Below are 9,341 nucleotides of genomic sequence, written 5' to 3'. Positions count from 1 at the left end.
TATTGTATCGCATTATCATTGTTCCACTAGTTCTTTTTTCAATTGCGTGACCGTGCTTTGTCCTATCTTCGACGCGATATGGTAACGGAGAACAAGCTTGTATTAATGCGTACATGTATGATCGCGAATGTGTGTGTGTGTGTGTTCTCGCGCGTGTATGTTGCGTATGAAGGAAAGGGGAAGAGGTTTGTTGAGAGAATTCGAATCAAAATTTTCGACCTGTACCTTGTTCGCGCGAACATGGGAAATATGAAAAACATTTTTTGGGTCTCCTGTAGATCGTATGGATCGCTTAAAAAATATGCCTCATCTGAATGATCATTGTATGATGACTTATCATCATAAACTAACATCTTCTATTAATAAAAGGGATAAAGAACGAAAATTAATTCGGATTTTAGCCCTTTTTAAAAAAGATCAGCAAGAAAAAATATTGAACAAGACAGGTGATCCAAAAAACGGCGTAGAAAAGATTTCATTTCTCATGTGTCGCGCGATTAAAGAGGAAACAACAAAATATAGAATGGAAAACCTATTTCCGTTAAGGGATCAGTGATCCGACCCAAAGGTACAATACCGCGACCTCGTTTTTTTCTCTACGCGCAGGTAGATTGGAAATTCGTTCGATGAACCTGGGTCCCAATCGATCGGCTTTCCTCTTCGTCAGTTAGAAAACAAAAATTATAATAATATAAAGCATTTTGTTTATCGCTTAATTATATTGCGCACGTGTTTTCGGCGAAACAAAAAAATTCCATCGTTTCTCGGTCATTAAAAATCTAATCGCGACTTATGTGTATATAAATTATCTAATGTGTGTATATATGTGTATACATATGTATATATATACACACATATATACATTTAAATATGTATGTATAAAAAAAAGTACCGGCGTCGTCATCGGTAATAATGTATCAACAACGGAATGGATTATTTCGAGTGTTTTTCACCTTTTTTTTTTTCGTGTGATTCTTTATTTCTCATTTTCCTTTTTTTTTCTTTTTTTTCGTTTTTAGTGTTGAGTATTATAGCAAAATTCGATTTATAAAAAAAAATCCGAATGAATCTATCGAATTGATCGGGGATCTGCGTTGAGACGCGTTAGTGAACCAAAAAAATTAGTACACAGCTAGATTTGATTTTGGTTTAACAACGCAAACAACGCGTGCCTCGTATTCGTTCGATCTGATATCACATCAATCGTTTCGGTATACTGTCATTCCCTTTATGTATATATTAAAATACATTTCTTTTTTCATCGACGAGTAAAGAAAACATTTAAAAAAAAAAAAAGGAAGAACGCTCGTTATCTTCGACCGTCGATGGTACGAGAAATGCGATGAATATATGTTGTTTTCGCACGGTTAATAATGATTAATTAATTTATTTATGAATGGTGATTATCGCGTATTATGAATCAGTATGCCGATAGTGATAATGATGATGTGAAAGTGATGAGAGATGACGATATATATATATATATGTATATACATATATGTTTTGTATATATATGTGTATATATATATATATATATACATATATAGAAACGTACGATGACGATATAACGAACAAAGATTCGATGATGTTCCTGTTATAAATAATAATAATAATTAAAATAAACGAACAACTTTACCAACTAAGTCATACACAGGCTTTGGGTCTTGATTAGCGCGATTTAACGAAGGACCTAGGCGCTTATAATTATTATAATTATATCGTACGCGGTTCAACAAAGTGATGGAAAAACGGGCAACGTTCGGAGGATCAGCGGAATCGATTTTGTATCGTGTTCCTTCTTAATAAGGATAACAACAACAACAAAATATATATATATATATATATATTAAAGTAGAAAATCGAAAATGGAAACTAAATATAAAGAGAAAGAAAATTAAAAAAAAAAATAAATAAATAAATAAATAAATAAATAAAAATAAAAGAAAATAAAACCCCCGACGATCCTAATCTGCGAGACGAATCACGTACATAAGACCGATTATATTATATAAATATAATGTGTAATAAAGCTGTTGTCATTTTTTGTACTTACACTTCTTTGAACAATTTGATATCGTCGCCTTCTTCCATAAACGAGCGATCAACCCATTCCTGATTCCTGCCTCTCGTTATTACTTCTCTTCCCCCTTCTTCGCGACATTTTTTCAAATTTATAAAACCCGTCCACCGACGAATTTGTTTTATTAAAGTAAACTTCATGGGGTAGGTCACGCATTTACGTGATCCTCGTGTTGAAGTATTACACGAACAAAATCTTTTAAAACGTAATCATCTCTCTTTCGTATAAAAAAAAAAATAAAATAAATCAATAAGAAAATAAACGTGCACAAGAAAATAAATAGAAAAAAAAATAAAAACAAGCAGAATTATACAAGAAAAAAGAAAGGAAAATTAAATATTTATGCGTTGTCATTGATATGTACGATATATAAAATAGATATGATAATTACGTGACGAATGTGTATAGTTGTATTAAAATTGTATTGGTATATGTATTACTATTATGATTATAATACTAATGATAATAATATTAATAATAATAATAATAATAATAATAATAGTAATGATATTAATAAAATAATAATAATAATAATAATAAAAAATAATAAAATGATGATAATAAAATAATAATAATATAATTATTATATATATATAATATATATTAATTTTTATTATTTAATATATATATATATGTATATATTATATAATAATAATTTTTATTATTATTATTATTATTATTATTACAATTTATTAATTATGACGCGCTAATTATTATATTATCACGATCATCATCATTATCTTCGTCATCATCATCATCATCATCATCACTTAGGAAGTCTGTAAATAGATAAAGAATTGTCAATATTATTATGTCATGCAGACGACAGTCGAGGATCAATAAGGATATATTGAAAAAGAAACACAATGCGTTTTACATATTATATATTTACCCTTTTTACAAACGACGGATTATTCAAGTTTATCCTATTCAATCGAAGGAGCTACGAAAGACAGGAAAGGAAGGTTCTTCCGAAAGTAAGTTAAAAGTAGGAAGTTGCATCCCTTAGGAAACGAAACGAAATAATTCGACTGACGTTTTGCTTTAATGGTCACTTGTAAATCCTCATTTTTTATTGTCTCTCTCTCTCTCTTTCCCTCCCTTTTTCTTCAAATTACTAAATTTGTTATTAATTCATATATTTTGATTAATTCATTATGGACACAAAATTTTAGAAAAATCAATCTTTTTTTTCCATGTATCCATTGTACATAATGTTAAGAATGTAGTACAAAAATTCTGAGATAAAATTTCCATTATTTTAACTTTTACATAGCTTTGAAATAAAAATGGCGCGATATTTCAGAACGTTATCAGAAACTTTTAGATTTTAAAGAAAAAAAATTAAAAAAAACTACGAAACCGATTCCATTGTAATTTTTAAATGTTATTCTATACACTATTAGCTATTGAAAAAACTTGAATTGCATATTTACTAATTTAAAAAATGAAGAATATCGAAAATTAATCATTTTTAACGTACTAATTTTATACAAATCTAATCCATAGCAGCATTCATATTGACAATGAATAAGAATTTTCTCGAATTGTTCATTTGGAGTCAGTAAAACAAGAGAAATCATCTACGTGAGTCACTGAAAGGATTTTAGAAACGTATATATTGGAAGTTGAGGTGCTTTAAAAAATCTTTTTTTTTTTAAAATTACTTTTTATTAATTAAAAATATAATAATAAGACCATTTGACCAGAATGGTCCCTTGACTCATTTATACTATAATTCTTAATACGAGATATTATATCAGAGATATTCGATTGACAATTGGCCCATATCATCGTGAATTTTATTGAAAGATATAAAATTAAACTGTCTTTTAATTTTTATTTTTATTAGAAATATTTAACAATCGATACCGACGACCAGAAACTTTTGAATAATTTAACAATAATTTAACAAAGTAGAATCTTATAATAATGCACTATATATATATAGATATAATAGTTCTGAATTTTTTATATATTGATTATAAAACACTTGAAGATTACTCCATTATTGATGATAAGTCACATTTGAGCTACCTATTTGTCAAATTAATTAATTTAATATAAAACAAAAAATAGAAAAAAATTAATAAAGTATGTAATATAGATTGTCTTCTGATATATTATTAAACGGCCATAAGAATTATTGCCATTCATTAATATTAAGTCTAATTATTAAGGACATTTGTTTTTATTATAAAAATTTAAGTATTGATTAAGTTGTTTGATAATAAAAATTTTTTTAAATTCTAAAAGTGAAGTTAGTCACTTTGACCTGCGAACAACTTGGTTATCGGATTATACCTTTTACGAAATAATCTTCTGAGTTAATAAATAATATTCCTCAAAATGAACTTCAAGTTGATTATTCGTGTGACCATTTGCAAAAAATAAATAAACATGTTAAACATAACAATTAAATTATAATATGAAATATAAAAGAAAGGTATGCAATTAACGAAACTACGAAATGGAAACTTTGAAAATATTCTAATTCGAGTTAGTTTGCAATCTTTGTTCATAAGCATACATATTCGAAAGGCACACATCGAACATAGAGGAAGATGTGGGCATACACACATATATACATACACATACGCGCTTATACATCAGACAGCAGTCAGGGAAACTCGTGAAAGTACTCGAAAGAATGAGATACATCGGCCGCCTACCCAGAAATCATCGTGTCGTTGGTTATTACGCGATGGTTATTACTTGCTCCACCGTTGCAAAGCCATTACGAGCGAACCTTTGTAGCATTCTTCGTTTCTTCGTTTCCCTCTCTGATCACCCCACTTCGTCTTTCCTACTTCATAAACTCTTTCAATGTTTGTGACAATGCCTGTGTACGGATTTTCTCCCCCTTTCTTATAGTAAAACAAAAAGAACAATTTGTAAATTACATCTATAGGAATACAATTAATACACAAGATCTAACCACAATAAATTCTTAGGAATAACATTTAACGTATAAGCAATCGAATATGTTGCTTGAAATTCTTTGTTAATTCGTTTCAATAGAAATAAATATTGCATAAATATCTACGTCTGACATACACGCAACTCTGTGACTACTTATTTATGTACATATCAAATATTAACTGCCATTGCACGAACCAATGCCGCAAAAGTGTTATATCATTCGCAATCTTTTCTATTTTTTTTTCTACGAAATTTTTAATATAATCTTTCCATTTCTAAAATCCTTCGTTGTTATCGATTCGTAAAAAGTTTGACGAGTAAATTATTTATCGTCCTCGCTATCAACGAAACAATCAACGCGAACGATTAAAACGTTTTTTTAAATAATTTATATCATTCGCATTTAATTTATTGAATTTCTTTTGCTACGTGAAAGCCGCACGATCTCAATATTCCAGCTACGAATCGATCGGAGAAAAAGAAAGAGAGAAGCAACTGCTTGCTTCTCCATTTGAGAGGAGAACGCTGATGATCGGAGTGAAGAAGGAAGATCCTTAACTCTGTACCATGTATAGTAGTTATAAAGTTTGCCAGGCCGATATGCCGAAGCGGAGGGCAAGTGAAAGTCCCACGAAAGACGTCGTTACATCGTGTAACACGCATACACACACACACACATATATAGACACACATATGCAGCACGCTACTCATACATACAAAGAAAGAGAGAGAAAGACATGCATATACCCTATGCTTTTTCCTCTCTTTTTAGCACGCGTGCATACACGCGCTTATATACCTTACGATGCTTACGTTATCGCGACGACGCATGCACACCGTACGCAAGGTAAAACCAGCGTGTACTCCTCTCTTGCTACGTGCAGCTTTTTGTTCTGCCAGAAGGAATATCATCCATGGTGGAAGAAGTTGCTAGGCTACTACGCGCGCAAGTATCTTGTTTTTCATGGCAAATACACATTTTGCATTTCAAACTTCTATCCATAGAAAGAAGCAATTGTCTTCTTGCCCTCGTATGGAGACAGAAGAACTATAATTAGATTACTTAAATATCGTTCATTTCTTTCGTCACGCTTATACACGCACATGTTTGTGTGGTTTTTGAAGTTATACTTCTTTTGGCGCGTTTGGGAAAATGTGATATGGGTGTGTGTGTGTGCGTGATTTTTTTCCGAGCGCATGGTAAAAATCGACACCACGAAGTTTGTCACAGTTTTTAGGATGCGCGGCAAAGCGATTTCAAATTTTACGGCATGAAGTTCGTCTTTTCTCTTCTTTTTCCTCTTTTTTTTCTCTCTAGCGGGTCACCCATCCAAGTACTAAATCGTACTCAGCGCTGCTTTACTTAAATGATCTCGAGCGAGAACTAGTGCTATCACAGCACCATGGCCGTTGATGCATAAAGTAATTCGATATATATATATATATATATAAAATTAAATAAATAAATAAATGAATACAAATATAATACTAATAGAAAAATAATCGGCTTACATTAGCGAATATTATTGATCATCAAGGAGGGTGGGGAACAGGTTTCTTTATCAACTATATTCTATGTAAAAAGAAAATTTATAATAATAACAATAATAATATAATAATAATAACGTTAATTAAAAAATGAACAAGGAAAATTAAAAAGTTATAAGAAAAATTAATAATGATGATAATAATAATAATAATAAATTTTTTCTTTTAGGTTATTTTTTTTCTTTGAAGTTATTTTTGAGGTTATTGAGGTTACATTCGTTTTGGTACGCCAAAGAAGTATAACTTCTTACGTGCTTACATAAGTACACACACCAGTTTTTTTTCCAATTTGTCAATATCTCTTTTTATCGTTAATTTATTTAAATTAATAAATCACAGCCGTTCAATATCGAATTAAATACGATATTTAAGATTTTTTATAAGATATATTTGGTTAACGTATAATACACGTTTGAACTTGTTTTAAAAATGGAAAAAAGTATAATCGATTTCGCATAGATCCTTGTATAAATAAATTAAACATGTTAATCCTCTTTTTGGCATGGCATCGAAAAACCAATCATTAGTATTTCGTGATGATCCTATTATGGCGCAAGAAAAAACCCCTTATTTCTCTCTCTCTCTCTCTCTCTATTTATCTATCTATCTATCTCTTTCTCTCTGTTTCTGTAACGCGAAAAAATTAATTGGCGGATGTTATTCGGGATCGATTTCCCACGATTCGCCTATGGTACGTTGAAGCACCTAGTGAGTGCTACAAATCGAACCGGTCCATTATCATCGACAACCGGTACATGAGTCGTTTCGTGGCCCGTGTGGCCCTTTTAACAGACGCCAACACAGACTATTTGCTTCCGCAATTGTTCATTCGTTTTGATCGCCGAACGGAAATCCGTGGCTGGGTATTCGTTCGCTGGCAAATGGATGCTTAATGTCCCACGATATCAGAGGAAAAGAGGAACACAAAAGAAATGACGTTCGATAGTCAAATATCCTGTAATTTACACCTTTTCCCACGTGTACATTGTCGAATGATTTTATCGATTCGAATAGTACCAATCTAATTGTAAAATATTGGATAAAAAACAGGGTCTTTCCAAAGTCGCGTTACCAAAAAAATACAAACGAAACAAATAATCAATATCGGTTTATTAATAAAATTGCAACATTTGTTTTCAAACAATATTACGAATTGTTTAATTTTGTAAAACGATTTTTGGCATACCCTCTATAATAAAGATTTAATAAATATTCTTATCGTCGATAAAATAAAATTAACGTTTGATTAATATTGAATTGTCGGAAGGATTCGTATCGATTTCGAAAGAAAATTTAAAAAAAATCAAAACTTTTATATTTGAATAAATATTTAAACACATATATAATATCAAATTGAACTTTCCGGGTAACTCAACGTAATAAAAAAATCGATGAAAATTTGTTACACGAAGATTATATTTTATCTACTTGTCTAGTGTTTAACCGATCGAAGTTTAACGGTCTACCAGAATACTACCACTGTTGTTTTACTCATATCCTTAACGTTTAGCATGGCAGAAGAGAGAAGGGAGGAAACGTAAGAAAGTTGAAGAAGAAGAAGAAGAAGAAGAAGAAGAGAAAGAGAAGAGTCTCACCATCTTGGAGACTGGATTCGACTCAACTCATCTCGACTCGACTCGACTCCGACTCTCGCTTCTCTCGGTACCTTCGATATTTTTTCGAGAGGGAATCCTCGAGCCGGAGGTGCTACCATCTGACCTCAGAGTGCCAAGTGCCGCTAAGTTTATGCCCTCTTTGCGATCCACTTCAATGTCAGGGTCAATGCGCGCTAAACTCGCGAGTTTACCAAACTAAACAAAATTTACCCAAACTACCTATTTACGCATCACATATGATGAAATAATAATCGTAATCATGGACTATTAGAATTTTCCATTGATTTGTTAGCTTCTATCCGTTGATCCTGCCGATTGTATTCTAAAAATGTAGATCTTAGAACGATTATCTTAGGTACAGATCGAGATGGAACGTTTGACGATTCGTTACGGGAACTCTATGAAGGAGTTAGTGATATTGGCTCGATTTCTCGTACCATAAATAAAGCAGCTTCGTGAAGACTATGTTAGAAGAAAGGGATGGATGATGAAGCGGAGATGGGGAAAGGGAGAGAGAGAGAGAGAGGAAAGAAGTTGAGGAAAAAAAGATCGTAAGCCGTAGGTCGCATCGACGATGCAACGATGCAGAGCGTCACGATACTGCACGGTACGGTACGGTACGGCACGGTACATTCACCAATGACCGAGTGGCACGGATCTTCTCCCATCCTTTTCTCCCTTCTTATCTTTACATCGTGCAGGTGTACCTATCTCTCTCTTCCCTCTCCCCCATCCCCCCTCCCTCCCTATTTCTTCTCTCTATGTAAGCATATGCAGTCTATGCGCTACGATACGAGCTTAGTCCTCTTCTCGAGTGTAGTTTGAATATTTCTACCAGCTCTCCTCTTGAATATACTATATTAATAGTCCTCCTTTCGTGGATGATGTCAGTATACTATACTCAATACTCTTTGCTTTTGAGATCATCCGCGTAGACCAATGCCGATAGGAATAAATCATGCGAAAGTACATTTCCTTTTCCTAGACGCAGGTATCCTTCGATTTAGCGACTTTGAACTTTCTTAAGCATCTAATCTTAAACATCTTACGTTCCTGGAACTTGGCATTCTCGCTTAGTGCATTAGAATGCACTTATATAGAATGCATACACACTAGAATGATTGAGAAACAAAGTGAGCGGTCTACTTTTTCCTCTCCTTTTTTTTTATTTTTTT

Source organism: Polistes fuscatus, unplaced genomic scaffold, assembly GCF_010416935.1.
Source record: "Polistes fuscatus isolate 324 unplaced genomic scaffold, CU_Pfus_HIC Scaffold2, whole genome shotgun sequence".
Taxonomy (NCBI): domain Eukaryota; kingdom Metazoa; phylum Arthropoda; class Insecta; order Hymenoptera; family Vespidae; genus Polistes; species Polistes fuscatus.
The sequence above is the reverse complement of the archived record's forward strand: the minus strand, read 5'-3'. Positions refer to the sequence as shown.